The sequence below is a fragment of the Euprymna scolopes genome, chromosome 37, assembly GCF_053919585.1.
Source record: "Euprymna scolopes isolate OS-2025 chromosome 37, ASM5391958v1, whole genome shotgun sequence".
Taxonomy (NCBI): domain Eukaryota; kingdom Metazoa; phylum Mollusca; class Cephalopoda; order Sepiida; family Sepiolidae; genus Euprymna; species Euprymna scolopes.
Genome location: NC_136518.1, coordinates 47964131 through 47983838, shown reverse-complemented (window position 1 = coordinate 47983838; position 19708 = coordinate 47964131). Strand labels below are relative to the sequence as shown.

Here is a 19708-nt window from a genome sequence, read left to right as displayed (position 1 = left end):
CAGCAGTAATTTCAATTCTTCCGTTGTGTTTGCTTAGCTTGTTTCATTTTTTAAGCAGAAAAAAGGGAGCGGAAAGAAATATGGAACACGAAGAAAATTACTACAATACCAATAATCATAGGAGCACTAGGAACAGTAACAAAATAACTCTAAAAAAAAAGACTAGGAGTATTGATACAACACTCGTTAATGATGAAAACAGCTGGAATATTAGGGCGAAAAAGCTGATTTATTCTGAATTGCATTTTTCATTGCTTAGTTAAAAATATTTCATAATATAGATACATATTATACATGCTAGACTAAGTAATAAGAAAGTAATGTAGTTTACTTGAATCATTGTTTAGTGTGTATATATAAAGCTAATTTATAAAAAGCAATACAATGCAGAGTCATAACGAACCGACACAAACTGAAACAAATCAATATATATATATATATATATATATATATATATATATATATATATATATATATATATATAAGTGTAAAACAAGCTATGCAGGGTCACCTTTTATTATTATTAGAATATATATATATATATATATATATATATATATATATATATATATAGGGTGACCAAAAAAACGGGCCCCAACTCTAATAAGACCCCGTTTCTTAGTGTTTTGTCCGAATCAAATGAAATTTTGGTCATAACTAGTTTATTATATCCGAAACATCACATCAAAACACTAGGGTCTTTGGCCGTTTTTATCCGTTCTACAGCATATGTTCTAGATGGCCTCCATTTAGCTTTTGTTTTTTGGGGATCACCCGGTGTATTGCTTTTAGCGTTACAGTGTGTTTTTACTTAACTTTTTAACGTTACGGTGTGTTTTTACTTAACTTTTAACATTACAGTGTGTTTTTACTTAACTTTTTACGTTACAGTGTGTTTTTACTTAACTTTTTACGTTACAGTGTGTTTTTACTTAACTTTTTACGTTACAGTGTATCGCAGCGTTCTCTTGCTGGAAAATCTAATTTCTTCCACACAGACGTGGACCTTCAGTCCTGATAGAAGCATTTTCAAGCATTGAAATGTACTTCAATGATGTTTGCCGGCCTTTCACTACTTGCAACTTTATGGTCCCAGCTGACGAGAAAGCACCCCAGATCATTAAAGACCCTCCTCCACTATGCTGAGTTGAAAAAGTCTCTTTGGGCAAATTTTTATCATGCCAATAGTGTTGAAATCCATCTGGACCATCTAGATTAAACTTTTTCTCATCGGAGAAAATTACATTTTCCCATATCTCTTCATCCCAAGTCTGGTATTTGGCGGCATATTTAAGTTAGTTAGTTTTGTGCTGTTTAAGATGTGGTTTCTGCAGTCGCTTTAAATGATTGAAACCCTTCATTTTCAGATGCCTTCTGATGGTTTTAGGACTACATTGTGCTGCTGTTTGGCTTTTCAATCAACTTGAGCTCATACTGGAGTTTTTTTTTTAACTTTTTCTCATACGGCGATCCAGTGGTGGGGTTATTTTTTTTGGTCGACCTGGACCCTTTCTGTGCCCATATTGATCTGGATTTCTTAAAACATTTGTGATGATCGTTTTTCTATGATTCACTTCGTTTGCAATGGATCTATGGGAGAGTCTACCCCTATTAAGCTCAAAGATCCTTCCTCTCTCAAACTCTGATAATGGTTTCCCTTTTGCAATTTATAATTTAGTAAGATGTTTTTTATCCACTAACAAGTTGCTTTTAGTAACACAGAAAGCTTTTTGTATTCATTTTTTAAAAACTAGCCGATTTTATTAAAGTCGTCTTATCATTTTGACCAGGTGAAAATGTTTGTTTTTTAAAAAATAATTATTAGATCAGGGTTAAGGTTTCGAATGAATCAGATTTCATTATTTTTTAATCATATTTTCCCTTTTGGCAATGGTTTCAACCATTTGTTTGCTTAAAAACTCGATAATATGCGTAAATGCTTACTTTCTTAAGTGGTCTTATGATTTTGACTAAGACTGTATGACCCTAATGCAGAAAACCTCCCAGTGTTGACTGGTAGCAGGAGTAGTACGTTTTTTTAGAGGGAAAAAATGACAGCTACTTCCATTGTGTATCTGTGCGATCGTGATGATGTCATTCCTAGGATTAATTATGGGGTTTTATTATAACGAATTAATGTGTCCAAAATGTCATTCTATAGTTGCATAAGGTAGTGCCTAATAGTGTAGATATAATGAATTTGTATGTTTTTTTTTATTTTTTGTTTTTTTATTACATTTTCACCCCAAACAAGGCAAATTGCCACTTTGGTGTAGGGGGCTACTATCAGGTGCAACAACTACTGGAGTACTATGTAGGGATTTGGGCAGCAAGATGTCGGTTCACGTTACACTTGAAGTTCTGCACGTCAGTACTGTTGGGGAAGCAGGGACCTGGAATGGAATTCCAAAGTCTAGCAGTTCTGGGGAAGAAACTATTGGAGTAGAAAGATCTTTAACATCTAGGGATCTCTACAGTGTGGGGGTGGGATTTAGCAGCCTGTCGGGTTTGCCGAGGGTGCTCATGTCGTGGAGGCACAAGTGCTTGCAGTTCATCAGAGCATTCACCACTAAAATACTTGTAGAACAGGCAGAGGGATGCAACATTTCGTCGATGGGACAGAGGCTGAAGCTTAGATGCCAGTTCAGGGCCTATTAGGTTTGCGACTCTCTTTTGAACCTTGTCAAGGAGCGAGAGACTAGTAGCAGATGTACCGGCCCAAATGTGACAGCAGTACTCCATACACATACTTATAGAAGTACAGGATACTTTCAGGTGTTATTAGTTGTCTAGCACGGTAAAGAGAACCCACCTTTCTTGCAGCGGCCCTGGCAATGCCTTCAATGTAATTGTTCCAACTCATGTTTCCTGTGAACATTAGGCCAAGGAGTTTGAAAGATGTACTCTCAGATAAAGAGTCGTTGGCCATTGCTATAGGTGGTAGAGAGGGTTTCTTGTAATTATTGAATGAAACTAGTTTAGTCTTGGCGGCATTGAATGTGACCAACTATTTTTGTCCCCATTCCACTACAGATTGGAGGTCTTCCTCTAGTATTTCTGCCATTTCTTTAGAAATGTGTTCATTCGTCTTCCTGTCATGCCTGTTATAGAGTGTAGTATGTGGCATCTGTTGTTGTAAACCTACAGTATTTTGGTCTAGAGGGGAAAAACTGCCCCTCTTATATATAGGGATAACAAGATCTTTTTTGTGTTGCTAACAAAACAAGCAGTAAATTTTTACTTGGTTTCCACATTTTCCTTTAAAATGACGACTTCTCACGGTTTTCGGGTATGCTGTAAACGAATATACGCATTTAAATTTTCTGCAAATAAGTAGTTTTTCAGATATTAAACAATGTAATTCCTTATATTAAAAGTTATGGCCATTGTTGTACGCACAAGCGCACATATTTTTGACACACACTAAAAAATATGCACACGCTTGCCATAAAACAATGGCCACCATTTTCAACATAAGGAATTACATTGCTTGATATCTCGAAAACTACTTATCTGCAGAAAATTTAAGTGCGATATTCGTTTTAATAATTAATGTACATTAAGAAAGAAAAGGTAAATCATGGATTCGAGATTATTTTTTGAGGTTTAGCGTCTCAAATTCTGTTTTCATTTTAGTACCATTCTGCTATTATAATCTCAAATGTGAAAATAATCTGCATTTTTATTCAAGAAAATAGAAAAATAAATAAATTAAATTAACGATAAATTTTTATTTGCTTTCTGCCTTAATATTTTCCTTTAAAATAACGACTTTTATAGGTTTTCGGGTATGCTGAAAACGAAAATAGCATTTAAATGTCCACCAGTGTTAACATAACGAATTACATTGCTTAATATCCGGAAAACTACTTAGTTGTGGAAAATTTAAATGCTATATTCGTTTTCAGCATACCTGAAAACCTATAAAATGTTGTCATTTTGAAGGAAGATGTTAAGGTGGAAACCAGGTAAAAATTAACCAAATTAAATTAAGTTAGACAAATAAATTTCAATTAAAAAAAAAAACAGAAAAATAAAAAAAACAGATGACGTCTATTCGGAAATTCTAATAATCAAAATTCAATATCTTTATAATATGAGCCGCACCCCTGTCTCCTATATATATATTTTAACATTTAAAGTTATTTGCGTCCTCTAAAGCAAAAATTGACAATTGTATAATCTTGGAAAGTTTCTTTGGATATACAAGATCGAACATTAATGCGCAAAATGGCCCGGAACTCGCCTGCTTGTAGGGAAAATAAATCGATGAACAGAAAACAAAAAAACAAAATAAAACATTTTGTAATGGAGGATATAGTAATACAAACGAATCGAGATACTTATATGTATCCGATTATTATTAGCTGCGTAGTTTTGTACTTGAATTATCACGTTCACTTTTTAAAAGAGTTATTTAGGAGGGGTACTCTGAGCTGCAAAAGGTATTTGACAGTCCCGTCGGCATTCCCCGATAAGGGCACCTCAATTAGCAATTAATTAAACCCTTCTTAAAGAGAGAAGGCAAAGCTTGATTTATCACGTGACTTTTAAAGAGAATTTATCGCTTGACCATTTATACCTTGTTGGATAAGTGTGTGTGTGTGTGTGTATATATATATATATATATATATATATATATAAAATAAATTATTTTGGGATTTTACCGTCATTGGATAATTTACCTTTCACCAGACTATCTATTCACGTGTAATCACCTTTTTCTTCACCATATTCCCTCTGCTTCACTTTTTGTTATCAAGTAAGATCTTTGACTTACTTGCAGTTTCATCAAATACTTTTGTATGCAAAATCCGATCCCGCATTTTTCTAATTCCTACCTTCTGATAAGAAGGAAAGTATTTCTTCGAAACTCTGCGGATTAAGGACTATCCACTTATTAAGTGTTTCCTTTTCCGATTAAATATGTTTTTAACTCTTTTTCAAAGTGTTTTTTAACATGTTTTATTAACTATTTGCTCTTATATATATATATATATATATATATATATAATATAAAGCTGAATGTGTGTGTGTGTGTGTGTGTGTGTGTGTGTGTGTGTGTGTGTGTGTGTGGTCACGAATAGGCTCCTATATGGTTGACTATTTTAAAAAACTGATTACATATAATGATAGAAGATGTATCGAGACACAGGAATAGGTATGTTTGATCTGGCAGAACGGTGGTTCATTAAAATTGTGGGGTCTGCATTCGCGTCTGGTATGGAAATAAAAAATTTAAAAATTAAAAAAAACGTTTACAAGTGTTTTTGATATAGATGTACATAAGAATACTTTGATAAGTATGTTTTAACTTAAATAGGGATGGTATAATAAAATTGTGGGGTCTGCGTTCACTCCTGGCCTCCATAAAATGGAAATTGGCACAAACTTTAATAAAGACTTTTCATATCTATCTGTGTAAGTATACTTTGATGCGTAAGTATACAAAAACTGTCCTGGCGTAAAAGCTAGGGATCTATATATTTTTCTATGCTGTATGCTGAAAACTCTAATTATAGAGTTTAATAGAATATGAATTAAAATATGTAATGAAAAGCAAGAAATCAAATCTTTCTCTGACTGAGGCATAATGTCATTTTTGAAGAAAATGTTTCTTTTTTTTTAGGTAAAGAAAAATAAGATTTGTGATTTCAATCAGTTCCACGAATATCTCTGATGCAATACAAAGTTATATGTTTTTTTTCTTTGGTAATTAATCCAAGAAGATTTATAAGCTTCAAGTGTCGGAATTTTATCTTGCTTCCAGATAAATTTGACGCTAAAGTAACTAACCTGAAAACAAAATTACAGCATGGAATAAAAAGGGGGGGGGTAAAGAATAAAATATAAAGGTCTTGCTTTGAAGCGAAGAAGAGATTTTATTCACAATAAAATTAGTTGCAAATTTTTTCCTTTGCGGGCATTAAATTTATGAAACGCCAAAGTAACATATAATGAAAAAAATAACACTGGTTCTTATAATGAAGATGTCGTATCTATGAACGAATACAATAATAAGATTCAAAATAGTAGTTTCTAATCACACTCGCATATGAAATAAATTTTAGGAGCGTACTCACAAATTGAAAGCCAGTCAGGCACGTGCCTTTTTCTTTCTTTTTTTTTTTCGTTTAAAGACCTTTTAGAATTTTCTCTCCATTTGCGTGCAAACCGTAGACACGCAGATGGATTTCAGGAATATGTCCGCGTCGCATATCCAGAGTTTTCTTGCCAGGTTTTCTTCTTTGTAGGAGGTTCCAAAATTCCTTGTCACGTAAAATAAAGTCTTTTTTAAAATAATAACACTCCTTCAAATACGTGCAAAACTGTAGCCACGTAGATATTTTTCAGAAGTATGCCTCGTCGCATGCCTGGGTATTCTTGCTGGGTTTTCTTCTTTGAAGGAGGCTCCAAAATTCCTTGTCAGCAGCGGGCAATGAACACATCCACTATCCATGTCGCTGGAATGAAAAAAGAGGCCAAAATTGGCGCTGGGCTCCTGACGTCATCACGGAGCTAGTATTTCCCTTTTCTTCAAATTAAAGGGAGTTTCGTATAAACCCAAAATGTACGAAACTAAGAATCAAAAAAGATACAAAATACAAAAAATCAAATGCAAGAACCAGATAAAAAAATAATAAATGTAAACAGGGGGGGGGATGCACTATTATTGGTACAAAAAAAATTCCAACACAAGTGCAAAGCACGCAAAATGCTTTTCTGATATAAAATATTTATTTCTTGTCTTTTCAAAACGGTATTATAATCCGTTGTATTAGTTTGTTCAGCATCGTTAATCCAGCGTGATTCAGACGTTAATTTGCGAGACAAAATGAAGCAAGAAGGGAAAATATTAATTCTCGCTAATCTGGTACTTCCATATGGAGAATTTAGTTGAGTGATACGCGCGAAACTATGTTGGTTGTTTTACGTCGGCTGCAACAGAGTCGGTGGTGATTACAGCATGCTGACTCAACTTGACTGTGACTGACTGGTTTTGGCGCGCTATGGCCTTTTTATAGGTGACAGATTGGCTCCCAGCAAAACTGTTGGAGAAATATTTTTGAAATTTGCTTTCTTCGAATGTTGATTGGATAAAAAGTCAAGGCCTCTGTCACGTGGGCTGCTTTCATCTACATCGGTGTGAAAAGACAGAATTTTAGTTTTTATGCCCGCAGAATTTGCATGGGTGCATATAACAAATGTACACGCAACTACTTTTAATGTTTGTGGCGAGTCGCTAAAGGGTGCCTTAGACAATTAGTTATAAACTAGCCCCTTCTTAAGATAAAAGGCAAAGCCTGGGAAAATGGACCCCCTAGAACTGCACAGGACTAGCAACATAGCAGCAGTTAATGGAGAAAAAAGCATTTAAAAAATGACCTAGATTATATTGATTTTGGTGCTGAGGGGAAAAAATCGTGAGTACCCGGATCCTTTCCACCTCCTCTGAATATCCCTGAATGTCTTGATGTAGTCCTTATAGGATCTGGTCAAAATTATTATATGTCCTGGAGATTGATTGGCATCGTATGACCAAACAACTTTATTCGGGTTGCTCCTGACAAAAGGAAAGAAATGTCAATCTTTATAACTGCTACAAAATAACTGAGGAATTTTTCTCCAAGTTTTCTTCCAATCCAGAGCGCCCTGTTTTGGGGTGCTGGATTTTCTTGGTTTTTCCCCCACATTAAAAAGACCTTGTGTCTAATTTGCTTTCATGGGGAAGCAAATAAATACCAACATTAAACAACCAGCTTAGCCTTTAACTCTGCCCCCGTACAGAGGCAATAAAATAGGGACAATATGATGCAATTTTTATGTTTGCTTAAAAGTGCCTAAATCTAAACACAAATTCCATGAACAAAGTTTCTTTCCTAGAACTGCCCGCATATGGAACTCTGCTTTCCAACTGACTGCAGCATGGTCGTTTTAAAGACCAATGTCAACAAGTTCTTGTTGAAATGTCCCCCTAAATTATCAAATTCTAACCAATATCCACCACTACCCATCATTATGCTGTTGTCTCACTAAACACCTTAAACTCATTAACCTTTATCCTCGAGTGGCCTTCAGACCTTGATAAGTAGTAACTCCCTTTAAAAAAAAAACAGCAGCCGTAACTGTTGGCTGCTCCTTTTAAAACTATGCGCAAATATTTATGGGATTCTCCTATGATGTTATAACAGATCCCACATTCTCTCTTTTCCCTTTTCTGATGTCATCCATGAATGACGTCATAAATTTAATTTTTTATCAGTTCACTATCAAGTGTGCACGTGACAAGTAAACAAAATTAACAAGCAAGCAAGGTCCACATCGTTTTAGTAATAGAATAAACTCGATTGAGTCTAAACTGTGAAGTTTTTGCCCCCCCCCCATTTACTTGCTTCACCACGAGAACATAGTTAGACACAAAGTCGGGTTTTAATATTCAGAAAACAGCTTCCCCAAAAAGGGGTATTTTGGATTTAGATAAAAATTGCCTCAATCTGGAAGGATTTCTCCTTCATTTGCCGAGGAGAGGACAGATAAAATGTAGTATCAGACAGGTACTACACTTTATTCCTAGCCATAAAGCCCTCGAGTCGTCTAGATAAGACGTCAAAAAGGCATCCTTCCCCGTATCTCTTTCTTACACAGACACACAGACTCTCTCTCTCTCTCTCTCTTTTGATTTGATAGATGACGTCATTTGTATTTTGTGACGTCATCGAATATGCACGGTTACTCTCACCTCCGTTACTCTGTTTTAATGCATGACGTCACGTTACTGAATGTGAACGAGGAACAAGATAACAAGCACCATGCAGTCATGCACACAGATTTAATAGGATGTAGATAGAGATTTCGTAGTCTACAGATCTATTTATAAGTAAGTACACATATTCGCCTATTATTAGCCGCTTAGTTGCGTACTTGATTTATCGTGTTCGCTTAAAAAAAATATATATATGCATTTATATTTAATTATTTTACAGTATTTATATTAAAGAATTAATTGTAAGAATCTTTTTAGGAGAAAAATTGAAATGAAATAAAAATGCGTCAATTTTGCATGCAGTAAATAACTGAAGTTTCGTATCTTCGCGACCTTCACCGTTATTGCACTGTCCTTGACTGTTTTGCCGGAGCCTTGACACTTCGTTCGGGACGATTCGTCCGCTATTTTTCGGGTGAAAACACCTGCGCAGCGACTTCGCTGCTGGTAAGTGTCTGTTTATTTCTATTATTCTTGATTATTCAACGCATGAGAAATAATCAATAATATATATTTTTTCAATGAACGTCATTTTATATTATTTCGATGTTATTAGTTAGCATAAACAACATAGACGCACAATCGGTGGATTGTTTTTTCTCCTCGGCACCCAAAAACGAGGCTATGCTATTTATTAAATGGCTTTTTCTCTGTTTATTGCGGTTCTGTGCAATTGTAGGAGGTTCACTCTCCTAGGCTTTTGCCTTCTCTCTTTGCGAAGGGGGTTAGGCGCCCGGGACGCCTCTGCCGGGAAATACCGACGGGACTACCTATGCACTTTTTTTTTCTCTCTCTCTTTTGCAGGCTAGACTGCTTCTCGTCTGGGGCGCTGGTTCTTCAACCCCATTTTTCGACAGTTGTGTCACATCTCGCTAAAGGGAGCATGATAAATATCAAATTTCGTAATGTAAACAAAACGAAACGATTACGTTGTAACGTAAAAAGTCCTTTTTAATTTCAAAACCTTTTTTTTTTATATAAAATTCAAATAACTTACGATTGTTTGTTTACATCGATCTATATAAATATACTAGAAAGGTAAACGATGCGGCTGCGGCTTAAGTTCGGCGTTCATCAAGTTTCGTCTGTGTTTGTTGACATTGTTTACAATATCATCATGTCAGCTGATATTTGGATTTATCGATGAAAAGTCACTTTTGGTTAATGTTTACCAGTTTTAAAATATTCGGTACTTATGTATTTTTGATACCGCGCTGAAATAATAACGTTATTTCGAAAGCCATTCTTAACATGGGGAGGGTGTTTTGTAACTATTCTATGCTTTCACCGTATAATTTTATAATAATTTAAAAAAAAGAGATCGTGAAGCTTGAATTTAACCTGAAAAAAAAAAAAAAAAACTATTTAAAAATAGCACGGTACCAAAAATACATAAGCACCAAATATTGTTATTCTGAAAAAAAAATAAAAAATAATAATAATAATAATAATAATAATAATAATAAAAATAAATAAAATAAAAAATGTTCGTTTGCATATTTTATATTTTAAACCTAGTAAGCATGAATTAAAAGTTACTTTTCCGGGGCATTCATCGTCAAATCCAAGTATCAGCTGACGTGATATTATAAACAAACACAGACGGAACTTGATGAACGCCTTAATTTCAAATGTCCTCTCCTTTTCTGGAGTTGATATTTATCTTCTAATATTTTTGTTATTTAATTTAAATACTAATGGTTATCTTGAACTTTTTAGCTTTGAGACGACTGTGACTCGAAACACATTAGCGTAACCGAATTATAATAATTTGGTTCAATTAATTATTTAATGGCCAAACATTACCAGCTACTGCTGCTGCAGTTTATTGATCGTGCTGAAACAATAACGTTATTATTTAGAAAACCATTCTTAACATTGGAAAGGAGGGCGTTTTGTAAATATTCTGTACTTTCACCTAACAATTTAATAAACAATATATTAAGTAAGAATTAGATTTAACTTGAAAATATATACTCCTATAAATTCGTTTTTCTTTTGTGGGTATTGATATTCATATTAAAAACCCTATTTTCTATTTATTTAAAAAGAAAATCCAATTTTGTTATATATGGGTTGTGGGATTGCATTCGCTAGCAAAAGATCTAGCTAATTTGCATATTTTTTTAAAAATTCATTTTAATTAATTCCCTATTAGTTTTGGTCGGGTTTCTTATGGAATGATCATCTTCAGTTAACTATTACGTGTAATTATATTCATGCAGATATTCTACATGATTTATACTTGCATAATATTTGCGTAAAATCTTTACAGTAAACAAAACATTGTTTCCATATATATTTATGTATACGTATATATTTTTGTTTTAATCTATTAGTCTATCCATCTATATATATAAAAGCCAAACGTCTGTGTGTATGTATGTATGTATGTATGTTTGTTTGTAACGCTAAAACTTTTGAAAGACGGAACCAAACTTGACAAATTTGGTATCATATCGAAGCCCCATCACCCGGATGACAAATATCGAAATTTCACGTCAAACGGACCACTAGAAGTTGGTCAACTCATCAGTTATCTTCGAGGGGGGCCCCCAAAAAAACTGTCATTATCTATATATATAAAAGACAAATGTTTGTTTGTAACGCTAAAACTTGAGATGAAAGATTCCTCTCCCCTAAGAATAAAACATATGTTCAATATCTGCTTTTGTTTTTTTCATTGTTTATACGGTCCCGAGCAACGCCGGGTAGCCCTGCTAGTCTATCTATAAAAGTGAAAGTATCTGTGTGTTTGTCTGTCTGTGTACATTTCCCTACGCAATAACTCTGTCAGTTTTAAGTCTACAGACTCAAAATTTGATATACAGGGTACTGAGATTTGGGAAAATCTTTGTGATCGGTTGTCGGCCGGAAATTTGGCTGTTAAGGGGTCAAAGTTCAACGATTTGACCGTTGAGAACTCTACCAAACTCCTCTGCCAATTTTGGGTCTAAACACTTGAAATTTTAGATATAGGTTCCTTGGACATGGATCAAATTTAATAACTTGATTTGAGCCCAAAACAGTGAATGTTAAGGGGTCATAATAGGAGTCAAAGTTTAAAAAATTGACCGCTTATTTTATGCTCAATATACACATCCAAACACTCGGGAAACGCCGGGCTGAAATGCTAGTTCTATATAAAAAAAAACAATAGCATGGTTAGTACACTGCAGAAGTCCTCGATACCATAATAATATAACCAATCTTGTGTGCTCATTAAATTCTTAAATGAACCCGAATGAATCAAATTGTTATAAAACTAAGGTGCTTATGCAGAAAAGTTACCCTACTATATATATTTTTATATAGTATTTTGAAAATGGTATTTTCAAGTTAAATTCAACTTTTACAGTATGTTTTGTTTATTAAATTGTTAGGTGAAAGTACAGAACAGTTACAAAACACCCTCTCCATGTTAAGAATGGATTTCTAAATAATAGCGTAATTATTTCAGCACGGTAACATAGATGCACAAGTACCAAAACTAGAACTAGTTTTTTTTTTTTTTTACACAGTGGTCACCACTTATCAAGGCCCGGAAGCCACTCAGTTTGGTTAATGTTACGGTCAATGTCAGGATTCTTTCCAACTTCCAAAAAAACTTTTACAATGACGACTTAATCGGTTTTTGGGGATGATGCAGTTGTGCAGAGAAATAGTTTTGATGCTTTGAAGAAATTACTTTTTCAAAAAGTGGGGATCACTTTCCTATATAAGTTTAATGTAAAATGAGCACCCACTTTCTGGCCACCTAGTGATAATTTTTTGGTAAATTTTTACTTTCCCCCTTACCAATCATCTTTAAAATGACGACTTAAAAAGATTTTCTGGGTATGCTGAAAACGAATATCGAATTTAAATTTGCCGCAAAGTAGTAGTTATCCAGATATTAAGCAATGTAATTACTTATGTTATCAGTGGTGGGCATTTCTGTATACGCAAGTGCGCATATATTTGATGCTCATGTGGCACACATATGCGCACGCTTGCATGTACAGAAATGGCCAAAACTAATAACATAACATTGCTTAATATCCGGAAAGCTATTTTTTGTGACAAATTTAAAAAAACAAAAATTATCACGTGTACTTAACATCCACTGCATCTCTCATCCTCTCCAGCAGAATCCGGTTGAACACCTTCCCTAGTACTGACAGGAGTGTGATGCTTCTATAGTTCTCATAGCTGCTAAAATTTCCTTTCTTGGGCAGCTTTATGATGTGTCTGTTTTTCCAATGTGTTGGTACCTCTTCTTGTTCCCAAATCTTCTCAAAGAGCGGTAGTAGCATGTCAGCTGTTGTTTCTATGCCTGTCTTGAGGGCTTCTGCTGGAATTCCATCTGGGCCGGCTGCCTTACCGTTTTTCATCTTTTTGATGGTGCAGGTCATCTCTTCTTTTGTTGGTGGATTGCAATCTATATCGATGTCTATGTCTGCTTCAGTGTTGTCTGGAGGGTTCTCGGGAGCTGATCCATTGAGAAGTTCCTCAAAGTGTTCCGCCGATCTCTCAAGTTGTTTTTCAGAATTTGTGATGGTTTGTCCTTGCTTGTCTTTGACCAGTTGTTTTGGACTACTGAACTTGTCTGCTAGCTTCTTAGTTGTCATGTACAAGTCTTTCATGCTGTCATGGTAGGTTGCTTCTTCTGCAGGCTATGTAGTCTCTCTCGTCCTTCTTTGCACTTCTCCCCACTTCCTTGTGGACTTTTGTGTATTCTACTTGGGCTGCCTCTTGTATGGCTCTCATTGACTGCATTTTTCATGAGCCTTCTGGTTAGGATCTTCTGTAAGGTGTCCAGAGGGATCTAGTCTTTGTATTGATTCTTCTTTGGCATGTTTCCATAAGGACATCTTTGTTCCCTTCCAAAGGGCGTGGGCATTGGTGTCTTTGGTGGTAAACTCCTGCAGTACTTGGAATCTGTTTTTCAGGCTCATAGTGAAGACTGCCTGAGTCTTCTAATCTTTCAGTAGGTTGATATTGTACTTAACGCTGCCTTCTGCCTGCCGGACGGTTCTCTTGTCTCAGTTTGAATCTCACATTCAGAAGATGGTGGTCTGATGTTGCGTCTGCTCCCCTCCTCACTTGTACGTCTTGAAGAAACCGTCTGAACTTCTTGGTGATACAGAAGTGGTCTATCTGGTTTTCTGTAAGATGGTCAGGCGATACCCAGGTGGCCTTGTGAATCCTCTTGTGAGTGAAGATGCTGCCTCTGTTGACAAGGTCGTTCAGTCCACAGAGGTTAATAAATCTCTCTCCATTTTCATTCATTTCTCCGAGAGCATGTTGTTCCATCACTTCTTCGTAGCCTCTGTTGTTTGATCCCACCTTCGCATTGAACTCCCCCATCGGCATGTTGATGTATTTTTTCTTCAGCTTGTCTAAGACTGCCTATAGTCTGTTGTAGAACTAAGTATTAAGAATCATAGTTATAGATTTTATCTTATTCTGATCTTAACATTAAATTTCAGCTAAAATTAAGTTTTTGTAGTGGAAATTATCTAGTGACGGCTGTCTGTTACCTTAACAACGAGCCGTTCAACCTAATTATTCATCAACGACAATGGTTGTCTATTTCTATCTTTCCTTTCCTACCACCCCCTACACCGTCTATATCCACTGGTTTTATTTTCATACCTTCTCTGATTATATGGGTTGTTAATACGTGACCTATGTCTTTAATTGAAATTTAAAAACCTGACAGTTTTATCTATTTTCATTGAAGGATTATGTTCCAATATAAACCGGAAGTTTAGGTCACCTGATGAGGTCACTTGACCGAACACATTAGCATTGTTATTGTCGCAACTGTGTAACTTGTTTATTTGAAATTAAATATATATATAAGAAAAGATAGGGAGATAATAAAGTTACAGAACTTTATTACATTATCATGTCAATAAGGATGAGGTGATTACAATAAGTGAAAGCGGCATAAGGGATGAACCTTTTTAGGCCATTGCATTTCAAAGCTTGCTCTTACTCTTGTATAATGCCGATTTTTCCCTTCTTCTGATGAGAAGCGTTTGACTTTGAAATGTCATGACCTAAAGAGATTCTTCCCTCATTTCCCTTTCACTTATTGTAACCACCCTCATCTTTTATTGACATGATAATGTAACATTGTTTTAATCTAACTTTAATTATTATCTCCCTATCTTATAATTGATCCTCTTAATCGGGCAGAGCTTCATCTATCCAGACAGGTTAACCGTTTCTTTCTGAAAAAAAATCTTCTTTTTTTTTTTTTTCAAGTTAACTTTTTTAATTTATAATTATTGGTTCCCATATTGTGTTAAATTCTGTCTTTTAAAACAAGTGGTGACTGGTGATAATGTAGTTCAAACATGAAATTGCCTTAGTATTTTCATTTAATATAAAAAGTTTTTCCCCCTTGATTTAAAATGTACTTTACCGCAGCAGACAGTATGCCCTTCGGGATTGCTGGGTATGCCAGGTATTTTGTAGCTTCTACTGGTGGATTCACTAATGACACTGGAATTAAGCTGTAATTCATAGTTTGGCTGAAGGAAGCACTTGCTGTCCAATGTTAGTAACAGCCTATTTTCTTTTCTGTGTAAAAACAAAATACAGTATTCAGGTGTCATGAACTCTGATCCTTGACACATATTCTCTGGTTCTTGTAATTAAAGAGTATTTCAGGAATATCTTAGTTTGCTAGTTGATATCTTAAACATGTCACTTTGGGAGTCTCCAGTTTTGTTTTATACCCTCTTTAGGTAAACATCATTATTGGTAACATAAATTATTTTAAAGGAAATGTAATTCGAAGATTAGTCCCATACAATTTGTTTTATTTTGCTGGCTCGGGACTTGGTTCCCTCAGCACCAAATTCAACAAAGTCTAGGCCATTTCTGAAATGGCCTTTTTGCTGTTGATTGTGATATGGTGGTGGTCCACATACAGTTCTAGGAGGTTCATCTCCCCAGGCATTGCAAAAGGGCTAGTTAACTACTAATCGCCTGAGGCGCCTATACCTGAGAATGCCAACGGGGCTTCCAAGGCATTTTTTGCAAATCAGAGTGCTCTTCCTCAGGAGCTCTCACTCTTCAATCCGATTTTCCAATCTTTGTGTAACATTTCTCACCATGGGAAAGAAAAAGGAATACCGTCTACTTATTTGTGACCTATTTGTGTTAAAAAATGTAATATGCGGGTTCTTTCAACAAGTTTCCGGACCTTTTTTTTTGTTGTATGGGCATTTTTATTGATAGTACACACATGAAACTCTAATCCCCTTCAAAGTAATCCCCTTCCGCTGTAATACACTTGTTGCACCATTCCAACAACTTCTGGAAAGCCCGATGGAAGTCCTTTTGTGTGAGCGTGTCAATGACCCTTGTCACAGCCTCTTTCATCTCCTTAATTCTCTCATAACGACAACCTCTAAGGTTTTCCTTGAGCTTAGGAACTAGCCAAAAGTCACAGGGAGAAAGGTCTGAACTATAGAGATGGTGAAGAACCGTCTTAATACCCATCTTGGTCAAATAGTCTGTGACAAGGATAGAGTTGTGGACTTATGCATTTGCGAAAATCTTCTGCATCTTCAGTTTCTCACGAATAATTGTGTGTACAGTTCCCACACTGACATCAAACTGTACACTTATTGTCTCTATAGACACACGACTGTCCCTATTCATTAAATTCCTCATTTGGTCAATCAATTCTGGTGTTCTGACTTCCTTACTTTTCCCACACCTCTCATCATCCCTCACAAACTCCTTGCCTTCCTTGAATCTCTTATGCCATTCAAAAACTGATGTTCGATTCATGCAAGATGGTTCGAAAGCAGTCTGAAGCAATCCATATGTTTCTGCAGCATTTTTTCCAAGTTTAAAACAGAATTTTATTGCATATCATTCTTCTAAAGTGTCCTCACGTCCCGATTGCATTTTTGATATCAACCAGCTGTGACAATCAGGCTTTAGTAGGGTGTATTCGAATTCTTGCTGTAGCTGTTCCAGAGCTCTATGGACGTATTTATCTTTAGTTGACCTTTGACAAGTAAATATTTTCGTTTACTAGCCAAATAGAAAAGTTACTAGCCAAACCCACATGATTTTTAGAATATGACATCTTCATTCTGTGACGAGTATGTACATCATAAAGATTTTTCTATGTTTTCTCAATAAGTGTAATTCTAAATATACAACAAATTTTATGTTGATACTTGAAGGTATAAGCATTCTAATTTCTTCAGATGTTTTTTTAAACAGCCATCGTTAAAAAAAAAGAGTATATTGTTCTGTTAAACTTTTATTGTTTAAATAATTTAACTTTGTTCATTTTATTAAAAAAAAAGTTGAAAAGATATTTTTCACTCAGTAGTGAGCTTTGGAAGATTGTCAGAGAAAGAAATACAATCGCCAAAAGATAAGCGTTTCATTTTTTCTAATCGCCACTTTGTAAAAATCACTCGCAAATACGACTGTTTCACTCGCAATGTAGAGTCCTGTAGTTCATTTGAACCTGAGATCATAAAAATTGGTCAGTCATCTCATAAGATTATAGCTTTAACATACTGAATTTTCAAGAGTCTACGATAACTTTAAATGACTAGAAAAAAAAATCTGGAAGCTTATTTAAGGCACCTTGTATAATATAAAATAAATATATAATATAAAATAAATATGTAATATAAAATAAAATATATAATATAAAATAAATATATAATATAAAATAAAGACGTTTTTTAAAATTCGTATTATTTGGATTCATCAGACTACTGTTCTCATCTTGAGTACCATTTTCACAATATTTCAGTCGATGTAACCTCCGACCTGCTTCAGGGGTGTCTAGTTGAACTTAGTAATTTGGATGGAATTTCAAACAGAGCCCTTTATTTACTTCATGAGGGTAGCATGCTCTCATTCCATATCCATGATAGATAGCAGTTCTAAGTAATTGTATTTTTTGGTCGCTTACACTGAGAATTGAACCTTCAACCTCCAGGAGAATATCACTTTTACAATTGATTTTTCCAAGTACTCCAACTGCTGCGTTAAAAAATGTAATATGTAAGATAAAATAAAACTGTTTTTTTAAGTTGCCGTAAGTATCCCTTCTTAAAAAAGTAGTCACATTTAGTCACAGGAAGCATACAAGTAACTAAAAATGACTACCTAATCCAGAACCCATATTTATGGTAACTTAAAAATGCTTCTACCTTTTATCAAATGTTTTTTTAACGCAAATAGATCACAAAGGTCCTCCGTCACTCTCAACGGGGAAACCCTCGAGGAGACGGATAGCTTCAAATACCTGGGCTGCACGTTCATTGATACCGGTCAAGGCATGAATGAGATTGAAGCGTGCATTAATGCCGCACGAGCTGCCTTTTGTCGACTCCAAAGGCTATTATGGTCACGGCCTGAAATACGTCTGAGGACAAAAATACGAATCTACCAGGCCCTCGTCCGCTCAATACTTTTGTATGGATGTGAGACCTGGCCCATACTGAAAGCGGATCTGCGACGCGTAGAAGTTTTCGACCACTACAATCTCCGCCGCATTCTACATGTCCGTCCCTTGGATTTCGTCGCCAACAAAGAAGTCCGGCGTCGCTGCAATCTCCAGGCAATTACTGACCTACTGCGGGCCCGACGCCTTCAATGGTTCGGCCATGCCTCTCGCTGTGATGCGGGGGTCTTTATCCACGAGGCTATCTCCCCACATCCTCTACCCAGCTGGAAAAAACGTGTCGGTGGCCAGCTAAGAACATGGCTCGGGACTATCAAAGCCGACGCTGAGCTTATTTCGGGCCCGCTCATCTATGGCCTGTCTCGTTGGAGACGTGACTGGCTATTGCTCACTCGGGATCTTGCCTCCGATCGCCGGGCTTGGGCCGCAGTGGTACGAGATGTGCATCTTCACGAAGCCGACTCAACTCCTCCAGGGTCAATGTCGTTTCAAGTACAAGTACAAGTAAGTAAATAGATCACAAATGTGTAGGTAAAACAAAATAAATTGTTTGCGACTCATTTATCAATTGCATTTCCTTTAAAATGATTAATGCATCAATATTTGGTATTATATGATAATATTTGCCTGTGGCATTATATGTATGGTGTGAGAAAAAAAGCAAATAAAGAAAGAAATTAATAAATACATGTTAACACAAAAGACTTTTCAAAGAAAAACTTTAAAATTTGTTTCATTAATATGTGCTGATGAGATTGCTTAGTTGTGCAAAGTTATAATTTATAAACTGTTGCATACATGTATGCCAGCATTAGGCCAAAACAATTGCATGCACATTATTACCAATAAAAGAATAATATTTTGAAAAATGAACATTAAGAGCGTCTGACCCTTAGGAAGTGGTAACATTTAAGAAGTATTTAAAGCTCTAGTAATGCACTATCGAGCTATTTTAGTTGAAAATTTGTTATTTACTTATATGAAATTACTATCATAATAATTGTATATAGAAACTTACGTATGCAAAGCGTATTCTTCCGGAATTTCAAAATAACACCACAGACAACACGCAGATTCTTTACTGTTTTTTTCTCTTTAATTTAACATCATATTGAGAAAAAAAAATAAAATAAATAAGAAAAAAAAAATGTATAAAATTCTGAGGATGGAGTCTACCTCTGAAATATGAATTTTAAACAAATAAACATTTGTTTATATTAATAATATTATGTTGTAATGTGGCTTATAAACATATTTTATTTTAATTGCTATTATATAAAAGTCACTTTGTGTGTGTGAGTTCCTTTCTTATAGGTCCCAAAACGGTTGAGCCTATCTTTTGTAAATTTCACACAAAGGTAATTTATATGTCTGGCAGTATTCTTAGATATGTTTTATTCAGAAATTTGTCCGATAAGTATGGAAAATCGAAAAAAATCCGATGCTAAAAATAGTCTTTCTTTCTTATAAATAAAAACGAACTTTTACAGGGGAATATTTTA

The 19708-nt window shown here is 35.2% G+C and overlaps 1 protein-coding gene across 4 annotated transcripts in view; it reads left to right on the top strand.

The window, feature by feature from the left end:
• Nucleotides 1-19708, top strand: part of LOC145261146 (glycogen debranching enzyme-like) — a 178827-nt gene that overhangs the window by 33952 nt on the left and 125167 nt on the right. For 2 of the 4 annotated variants that reach the window (XM_080119447.1, XM_080119446.1), the window contains exon 1: nucleotides 9075-9211. The exons of the other annotated variants lie outside the window; for them this stretch is intronic. The gene's annotated coding sequence lies outside the window, so the exon portion shown is untranslated. Of the gene's footprint in view, nucleotides 1-9074; nucleotides 9212-19708 lie in introns of those variants that run through there. 4 annotated transcript variants of the gene reach the window in all.